Source organism: Hemiscyllium ocellatum, chromosome 13, assembly GCF_020745735.1.
Source record: "Hemiscyllium ocellatum isolate sHemOce1 chromosome 13, sHemOce1.pat.X.cur, whole genome shotgun sequence".
Lineage (NCBI taxonomy): Eukaryota > Metazoa > Chordata > Chondrichthyes > Orectolobiformes > Hemiscylliidae > Hemiscyllium > Hemiscyllium ocellatum.
Window position 1 is genome coordinate 21,236,498 of NC_083413.1, and position 10,857 is coordinate 21,247,354.

A 10,857-nucleotide genomic window follows, 5' to 3' on the forward strand; every position below is an offset into this window, starting at 1 on the left:
GTGCAGTGAGAGAGGGACTCACTGAAATCCTTGTAGAGGGAGGAAGAGAGCTTCTTCAAGGAAGGCATCCTTGTAAGAGGATTCGCAGTAGGTTAAAATCTTCGAGTAAAAAATGAGGTCTGCAGATGCTGGAGATCACAGCTGCAAATGTGTTGCTGGTCAAAGCACAGCAGGTTAGGCAGCATCTCAGGAATAGAGAATTCGACGTTTCGAGCATAAGCCCTTCATCAGGAATAAGAGAGAGAGAGCCAAGCCGGCTGAGATAAAAGGTAGGGAGGAGGGACTAGGGGGAGGGGAGATGACCTGGGGGGTGCAGTGAGAGAGGGACTCACTGAAATCCTTGTAGAGGGAGGAAGAGAGCTTCTTCAAGGAAGGCATCCTTGTAAGAGGATTCGCAGTAGGTTAAAATCTTCGAGTAAAAAATGAGGTCTGCAGATGCTGGAGATCACAGCTGCAAATGTGTTGCTGGTCAAAGCACAGCAGGTTAGGCAGCATCTCAGGAATAGAGAATTCGACGTTTCGAGCATAAGCCCTTCATCAGGAATAAGAGAGAGAGAGCCAAGCCGGCTGAGATAAAAGGTAGGGAGGAGGGACTAGGGGGAGGGGAGATGACCTGGGGGGTGCAGTGAGAGAGGGACTCACTGAAATCCTTGTAGAGGGAGGAAGAGAGCTTCTTCAAGGAAGGCATCCTTGTAAGAGGATTCGCAGTAGGTTAAAATCTTCGAGTAAAAAATGAGGTCTGCAGATGCTGGAGATCACAGCTGCAAATGTGTTGCTGGTCAAAGCACAGCAGGTTAGGCAGCATCTCAGGAATAGAGAATTCGACGTTTCGAGCATAAGCCCTTCATCAGGAATAAGAGAGAGAGAGCCAAGCCGGCTGGGATAAAAGGTAGGGAGGAGGGACTAGGGGGAGGGGAGATGACCTGGGGGGTGCAGTGAGAGAGGGACTCACTGAAATCCTTGTAGAGGGAGGAAGAGAGCTTCTTCAAGGAAGGCATCCTTGTAAGAGGATTCGCAGTAGGTTAAAATCTTCGAGTAAAAAATGAGGTCTGCAGATGCTGGAGATCACAGCTGCAAATGTGTTGCTGGTCAAAGCACAGCAGGTTAGGCAGCATCTCAGGAATAGAGAATTCGACGTTTCGAGCATAAGCCCTTCATCAGGAATAAGAGAGAGAGAGCCAAGCCGGCTGAGATAAAAGGTAGGGAGGAGGGACTAGGGGGAGGGGAGATGACCTGGGGGGTGCAGTGAGAGAGGGACTCACTGAAATCCTTGTAGAGGGAGGAAGAGAGCTTCTTCAAGGAAGGCATCCTTGTAAGAGGATTCGCAGTAGGTTAAAATCTTCGAGTAAAAAATGAGGTCTGCAGATGCTGGAGATCACAGCTGCAAATGTGTTGCTGGTCAAAGCACAGCAGGTTAGGCAGCATCTCAGGAATAGAGAATTCGACGTTTCGAGCATAAGCCCTTCATCAGGAATAAGAGAGAGAGAGCCAAGCCGGCTGAGATAAAAGGTAGGGAGGAGGGACTAGGGGGAGGGGAGATGACCTGGGGGGTGCAGTGAGAGAGGGACTCACTGAAATCCTTGTAGAGGGAGGAAGAGAGCTTCTTCAAGGAAGGCATCCTTGTAAGAGGATTCGCAGTAGGTTAAAATCTTCGAGTAAAAAATGAGGTCTGCAGATGCTGGAGATCACAGCTGCAAATGTGTTGCTGGTCAAAGCACAGCAGGTTAGGCAGCATCTCAGGAATAGAGAATTCGACGTTTCGAGCATAAGCCCTTCATCAGGAATAAGAGAGAGAGAGCCAAGCCGGCTGAGATAAAAGGTAGGGAGGAGGGACTAGGGGGAGGGGAGATGACCTGGGGGGTGCAGTGAGAGAGGGACTCACTGAAATCCTTGTAGAGGGAGGAAGAGAGCTTCTTCAAGGAAGGCATCCTTGTAAGAGGATTCGCAGTAGGTTAAAATCTTCGAGTAAAAAATGAGGTCTGCAGATGCTGGAGATCACAGCTGCAAATGTGTTGCTGGTCAAAGCCCCCACCCTCCTCTCACTTATCTCCCCTCGCTTCAGGCTCTCTGCCTGTATTCCTGATGAAGAGCTTTTGCCCGAAACGTCGATTTTACTGCTCCTCGGATGCTGCCTGAACTGCTGTGCTCTTCCAGCACCACTAATCCAGAATCTGGTTTCCAGCATCTGCAGTTATTGTTTTTACCTATCTTAAAGGTACCGATAAACATTGTGCTGTGTATCCATCATGCAACTTTGACTTTCCCTTGCATCTGAGACATGTGTGCATGTGTGTTTGCGTGTGTGTGTCTGGGGTGGGGAATTGTGATTGTCTGTGAGAGAGTGTATATGTGTGCATGTGAGAGTGTAAAGGGGTCTAAGTCCATGAGAGGGTGCATGTGTGAGTGTGGGAGTGTGTGTGTTTGTAGGAGTGTGTGTGAGTGTGTGTGTGTGTGTGTAGGAGTGTCTGTATGTGTGTGTATATAGTGCAATGGTGGTCACCTGTAGTGTGACATGAACCCAAGGTCTTGGTTGAGGCCGTTCCTATGGGTACCAAACTTAGCTAGCAGCCTCTGCTTGGCCACTTTTCGCTGCTGCCTGTCTCGAAGTCCGCCTTGGAGGATGGTCACCTGAGGATCTGAGGTCTAATGTCCTGGACCGTTGAAGTGTTCTCCAACTGGGAGGGAACACTCCTGTCTGTTGATTGTTGTGCGGTGCCCATTCATCCGTTGCCGTAGCCTCTGCTCAGTTTCACCAATGTACCGTGCCTCAGGGCGTCCTTGCCTGCAGTGTATGAGGTAGACAACGTTGGCTGAGTCGCATGAGTACCTGCCATGTACATGGTGGGAGGTGTCCCCATGTCCACACTCACACACTCACGCATGCACCATCTCACAGACTTAGACCCCTTTACACTCACACACCCACATATACACTCTCTCTCACAGACACTCACAACCCCCTCCACCCTAGACACACACGCGCGCACACACACACACACACACTCCTGCAGACACACACACTCCCACACTCACACATGCACCTTCTTACAGACTTAGACCCCTTTGCACTCACAGACACACACAAACACATATACACTCTCTCTCACAGACACTCAGAACCCCCCACCCCAGATACATACACACACACACACACACACATGCAATGACCCACAAGCACCCATACACATATATGTTTGTGGGGTGAATTTGTACTTGCAGAGTTATATTGTACTTTGTTCCAAAACTGCATGAATCCATGTAAGACTCTGTCAACTCATTTTTTAGATTAGAATCAGTCTAAACATTATAGCACAGACAACAGCACCCAGGAGGCTTAACACCTTCAACATATAATCTGGGTTGACACTAATTGTTAAAAGTTAAAAATCACATAACACCAGGTTATAGTCCAACAGGTTTAATTGGAAACACACTAGCTTTCGGAGCGATGCTCCTTCATCAGGTGATTGTGGAGGGCTTGATCGTAACACAGAATTTACAGCAAAAATTTGCAGTGTGATGTAACTGAAATTATACATTTCAGTTACAATCACACTGTGTTACAATCGAGCCCTCCAGAATCACCTAATGAAGGAGTGTTGCTCCGAAAGCTAGTGTGCTTCCAATTAAACCTGTTGGACTATAACCTGGTGTTGTGTGATTTTTAACTTTGTATACCGGCATCTCCAAATCATGCCTAATTGTTAAAGTTAACCTGAAGATGTAACTTTTAAAAAAAGGTTTTGTGATTTACATATGAAAGAAGTGAAACTAACATGGTCATTCTAACAGATAAGAGACTTAACAAACAATCAAGGTATTTTTCAATGTATAATTTCAGTCACATTGCACTGTAAACTTTTGCTATAAATTCTGTGTCTTACAATTGTGTCCTCCACAACCACCTGATGAAGAAGCAGTGCTCTGAAAGCTAGTGCTTCCAATTAAATCTATTGGACTATAACCTGGTGTTGTGTGATTTTTAACGTTTATGGAAGGATTTTCAGCATTTGGGGTCAAGTTTGGTAAAGATGCAGTAGGAATGGTAGGCAGGGGGGAGTAATTGTCAGAATTGGAGAAACTTGGACGTGTTAGGGATCTTGTTTGACTGGCATGAGAGAGGGAAGGGCACGAACATGTACGAATTTGCATACAGGTAACTCCGCATGTATCCTCGCAGAATCCAACCTTCTCTGAGCAAAACAAATTAATAAATAAACTAGCAGGACGTTTGCATACTGACTGAATAATGAAGTAAATTATATCATAATTTAATTATGTCAAATTAAACTTTTTGAATGTCCTGTGATAATCCTGATCCCTTCTAACAATGCTAAGCATTGCATATGGTGTGAGGACAGAAATTTGCCACAGTCAAAGATGGATATATATGTTCTATAAAACATTTGTTTCTCCTGCACTGATATTACTTTTCTTTAAATCAATTCACAGGAATTTGGCATTGCTGACTAGACCAGCATTTTGTCACTCAAAATCAAAGAACAAAAAAAAAGATGTTGGCTACCTGAAGCAAAAACAGAAATTGTTGGAGAAACTCAACAGATCTGGCAGCATCTGTGGGGAGAAAGCAGAGTCAGCATTTTGGGCCCACTGACCCTTCATCAAAATGACAATTTTCTCCTCAACACTAATTGTTCTTGAAAAGATGGTGATGAGTGGCTTGTGATTAGATTTGCAGTATTGGTTATTATTTGTGAATTTGGATTTTAAAGTGGAGTTAGACAGTAGAAATTTTAGTTTTCACATCTGTGGAGAAAACATTTCTTTTTAAAAAGGTCAGAAAATCCATTTTGGACATAACGTAAATTAGTAGTGTAGTCGACAGTGAGGAAGGTTTTCTAAAATTACAAAGAGATCTTCATCAATTTGGTCAATGGGCTGGGGAGCGGCAGATGGGGTTTAGAACACAGCACATAGAACAGTACAGCATAGCAGGAACAGGCCCTTAGGCCCATGATGTTGTACCAATTATGATGCCAAATTTAACTAATCCCTTCTGTATACCCTTCTCTAGCCCTTCATTTCTTGCATGTTCACCCGCTTATCTAAAAATCTCTTAAACACCCCTATCATATCTGTCTCCACTACCACCCCTGGCAGTACGTTCCAGAATCCTACCACCCTTGGTGTAATAAACTTGCAGCTCACATTTCCTTTGAACTTGCCCCTCTTACATTAAATGCATGTCCCATATTTTAGACATTTCAACTCTACGCATTTCATAATTTTATAGACTTCAATCAGCCACTGTTTAAGGAAGGTGGTAAGGACAAGCCAGGGAACTATAGACCAGTGAGCCAGACATCGATGGTGGGCAAGTTGTTGGAGGGAATCCTGAGGGACAGGATGTACATGTTATTGGAAAGGCAAGGACTGTTTAGGGATAGTCCACATGGCTTTGTGCGTGGGAAACCATGTCTCACAAAATTGATTGAGTTTTTTTGAGGAAGTAACAGAGGATTGATGAGGGCAGAGCGGTAGATGTGATTATATAGACTTCAGTAAGGCATTCGACAAGGTTCCCCATGGGAGACTGGTTAGCAAGGTTTTACCTCGTGAAATACAGGGAGAACTAGCCATTTGGATACAGAAGTGGCTCATAGGTAGAAGACAGAGGGTAGTGGTGGAAGGTTGCTTTTTGGGCTGGAGGCCTGTGACCAGTGGAGTGCCACAAGGATCCATTACTTTTCATCACTTATATAATTGATTTGGATGTGAGCATAAGAGGGATAGTTAGTAAGTTTGCAGATGACACCAAAATTGGAGGTGTAGTGGACAGCGAAGGAGGTTACCTCAGATTGTATGGGACCTTGATCAGATGGGCCAATGGATTGAGAAGTGGCAGATGGAGTTTATTTTAGATAAATGTGAGGTGCTGCATTTTGGGAAAGCAAATCTTAGCAGGACTTATACACTTAATGGTAAGGTCCTAGGGAGTGTTGCTGAACAAAGAGACCTTGGAGTGCAGGTTCATAGCTCCTTGAAAGTAGAGTTGCAGGTAGATAGGATAGCAAAGAAGGCATTTGGTATGCTTTCCTTTATTGGTCAGAGTATTGAGTGCAGGAAATGAGAGGTCATGTTGCGGCTGGAGGCTAGTACAATTGCAACATTTAAAAGACATCTGGATGGGTATATGAATAGGAAGGGTTTGGAGGAATATGGGCTGGGTGCTGGCAGGTGGGACAGATTGAGTTGGGATATCTGGTTTGCATGGACAAATTGGATCGAAGGGTCTGTTTCCATGCTGTACATCTCTATGATTCTATGACTCTAAGTGTCCCATCAGCCCCTGCCACTCCAGAGAAAACAACTTGAGTTTTTTTAGCCTCTCCTTATTGCTCTACTCTCTCATGCAGGGAACATCCTGGAAAACCTCTTCTGCACCTTTTCCAAAGCCTCCACATCCTTCCTATAATGTGGCAATCAGAATATCCTTCCTATAGTGTGGCTTCATCAAAGTCTTATAAATCTGCAACATGACCTCCTGACCTTTGTACTTAATTCCCCGACTAAGGGCAGTACGGTGGCTCAGTGGTTAGCACTGCAGCCTCACAGCGCCAGGGACCTGGGTTTGAATCCAGCCTCGGGTAACTGTCTGTGTGGAGTTTGCACATTCTCCCCGTGTCTGTGTGGGTTTCCTCCAGGTGCTCCGGTTTCCTTCCATAGTCCAAAGGTGTGCAGGTTAGGTGAATTGGCCATGCTAAATTGCCTATAATATTAGGTGCATTAGACAGGTTAAATGTAGGGGAAGGGGTGTGAATAGGTTGCTCTTCGGAGGGTGGGTGTGGACTTGTTGGGCCAAAGGGCCTGTTTCCACACTGTAGGGAATCTATTCATAAGGTCAAGTATGCCACATGCCTTCTATACACCCTATTGACTTGTGTGGTCACTTTCAGGGAGCTATGGACTTGAACCCCAAGATTCTTATGTTGAGAGTCCTGCCATTAACTGTATTCTTTTTCTAACTTTTTCATTTCCTAAAGTGTAGCACGTCACACTTACATGGATTAAACTCCATCTGCCACATCTCTGCTCATATCTGTGACTGATCTGTCTCCTGCTGTATCCTTTGACAACATTCTACACTATCCACAACTCAACTGATCTTTGTATCATCTGCAAACTTGCTAACCTACCCATCCACATTTTCATCCGAGTCATTTATATGTCACAGACAGCAGTGGTACCAAAATGGATCCCTGCAGAACACCACTAGTCACAGTCCTCCAGCCTGAAAAACACTCTTGCACCACTATCCTTTGCCTTCTATGAGCAAGCCAATTCTGAATCCACTTGGCTAAGTCACCATGGATCCCATGCATCTTAATCTTCTGGATATTCCTACCATTAGAGACCTTGCCAAAAGTCTTACTAACATTCATGTAGACAACATCTACTGGTCTACCCTCATCAGTCACGTTTGTCACCTCTTCAAAAAATTCAATCAAGTTAGTAAGACATGACCCACCATGGACAAAGTCATGCTGACTATACCTAATTAGGCCATGCTTTTCCAAATGTGTGTAAATCCTATCCCTAAGAATTCTCTCCATTGACTTCTCAACCAATGATGTGAAACTCACCAGTCTATAGTTTCCTGGATTGTCCCTATTTCCCTTCTTGAACAGAGGAACAATATTAGCTACTCGCCAGTCCTCCAGAACTCTCCAATGGCTAGTAAGGATAACAAAATCTTGGTTAAAGCCTCAGCAATCTTCTCTCTTGCTTCTCTCAATAACTTGGGTTAGGTACCAGTGGACCTGGAGACTTATCCACCTTAATGCTCTTCAAGGGATACAATACCACTTCTTTCTTAATCTCAAAATGTCATAGCATATTAGCAAGCTCTACAAAATTCCCACTATTCACCATATCCTTATTCTGGGTGAATAATGATGCAAAGTACTAATTTAGGATCTCTCCCACATCCTCTGCCTCCAAGCACACGTTCCCTCCTTTATCCTTGAGTGGTCTGACCTTCTCCTTAGTTATCCTCTTGCTTCTGATGTCTGTATAGAATGTCTTGGGATTCTCTTTAACCCTACTTGCCAAAGTCATTTCATGGCCCTTTCTTGCTCTCCTAATTACCTGCTTGAGTTCTTTCCTGCTTTCTTGATACTCCTCATGGCCCTTGTCTGATTGTAGCTTCTCAAGGCTTACATATGCTCCTTTTTTCCTTTTAACCAAATTCACAACCTCCCTCATTATCCAAGATTCCCTTATCTTGCTTTCCTTGTCCTTCCTCCTTACTGGAACATACGGTCCTGAACTCTCTTTAGCAGGTCTTTAAACAATTCCCACATGTCAAATATGAACTTGTGGACAACAGCTCCTCCCAATTAACACACCCTAGCTCCTGCCTAATACTCATGTTATTTGATCTGCTCCAATTTAGTACCTTGTCACAAGACCCTGACTTATCCTTATTCATAGCTATCTTAAAAGATAAGAAATTGTAATCATTGTTTCCAAAATGCTCTCCCACTGTAAGGTCAGTTACATGCCCAGGCTTATAAGCCGGTACAAGATCCAGTATGGTGCTCCTATAGTTGGACTATCCACACCCTGGTTCAAGAAACCCTCTTGGGTACACTTAACAAATTCAGTCCCATCTAAGCCTCTTGTTTTAAGGGAGTCCCAGTCAATATTGAGGAAGTTAAAGTCAAGAGTTATGACAATTCTTTTTATTGCATCTTTCCATAATCTTCCTACATATTTATTCTTCAATGTCTTGCTGGCTGTCAGTATAATACTGTTATAGAGTGACTGCACCCATCTTATTTTTAATATCTTAAATTTGGAGAAATTTGCAGTTTGATAAAACAAACAAGGGAGGACTTGTACAATTAAATGTAGGGTATTGGCGAGTGTTATAGAGCAGAGACCTAGGAGGTCAGGTATATAATTTATTGAAGCTTACATCACATGTATACAGGATGGTTAAGAAGGTGTTTAGTACACTTACCATCATTGCTCAGACTTTTGAGTTGGGAATTCATGTTGAGATTGTACAGGACATTGGTGAAGCCTCTTCTGGAATAATGTGTCCAGTTCTGATCACCTTGTTATAGGAAGGATATTATCAAGCTGGAGAGATTTACAAGAATGTTGACGGAAAAAAGATTTGAGTTATAGGGAGAGGTTGGATAGTATGGGAGTTTTTTCACTAGAGCTTAAGAGGTTAAGGGGTGATCTTACAGAGGTTTTTAAAATCATGAGGGATATAGATAAAGTGAATTTTCCCTAGGCTGGGGAATTTCAAGACCAGGGAACATATTTTTAAGGTGAGAAGAGAAAGATTTAAAAATGACGCGAGGGACAACGTTTTTACACAGACAGCAGTTCATGTGTAGTATGAACTTCTATTGAAAGTGGTGGATGTGGGTACAGTTACAACATTTAAAAGACATTTGGATAAGAAAGGTTCAGAGGATTAAGTGCAGGCAAGTGGGACTAGTTTAGTTTGACATGTAGACCGGTTGAACCGAAGGGTCTGCTTCCATGTTGTATGGCTCTATGACTCTATAATTTCCAGAATGCATGTGACTTAAGTTAAACAATTCAACCAATTGCCTGGGAGGTAAACTGATGAAGTGTTTACAAGGATTAACTTTTATGATGTACAGAAAGAAAAGGATGGCCAAGAAGGTTGAATTTAGAAGAAACGTCCCCTAGTTTTTTGTTGAAATTGTCAGTTTGTGGAAGTTTTGTTTGTAAAAGTCTCCAGGTTTATTAGAGTTAGTAAAATCTTCAGGCTATCAGAACTGAAAGGAAGTTTGCAGAGAACTGGATTCAGTTGAGTAGAACATAGAATAGTACATCACAGTACAGGCCTTCTAATGTTGTGCCGACATATTATCCAACTCTAAGATCAAACTAACTTACATACTCCTAATTTTACTATCATCCATGTGCGTATCCAAGAGTCGCTTAAATGTCCCTATTGTATCTGATTCTACTACCACCGCTGGCAATGCATTCCATACACCCTCCACTCTCTGGGTAAAGAACCAATCTCTGACATCTCCTAAAATCTTCCTTCAATCACCTTAAGATTTTGCCCCCTTGTGATAGTCATTTCTATCCTGGGAAAAAGTCTCTGACTATCCACTCTATATATGCCTCTCATCATCTTGTACATCTCTATCAAGTCACCTCTCACTCTTCTTTGCTCCAGTGAGGAAAGCCTTAGTTCACTCAAACTTTCTGCATAAGACATGCCCTCCAGTCCAGGCAAAATCCTGGCACATCTAGTCTGCACCCTCTCTAAAGCTTTCACATCCTTCCTATAATAAGGCGACCAGAACTGAACACAATATTCCAAGTGCAGTCTAACCAGCGTGCAATAGAGCTGCAGCATAACCTCATGGCTCTTAAACTCAATCACTTTGCTAATAAAAGCCAAAACACCATACAACCCTATTCCTGATGAAGAGCTTATGCCCAAAACATTGACTGTCCTGCTCCTCGGATGCTGCCTGACCTGCTGTGTTTTTCCAGCGCCACACTTTTAACTCTGATCTTCAGCATCCGCAGTCCTCACTTTTTCCTGCCAACTTGGGCAACAACTTTGAGGGACCTATGGACATAGACCCCAAGATCCCTCTATTCCTCCACACTGCCAAGAATCCTGCCTTTACCCCTGTATTCTGCATTCAATTTCAACCTTCCAAATGGATGACTTTACACTTTTCCAGGTTGAACTCCATCTGCCACTTATCAGCTCAGTTCTGCATCCTGTCACTGTCCCGTTACAACCTACAACAGCCCTCCACACTATCCACAACTCCACCAACCTTCGTGTCATCAGCAAACTTACTACCCCATCCTTCGACT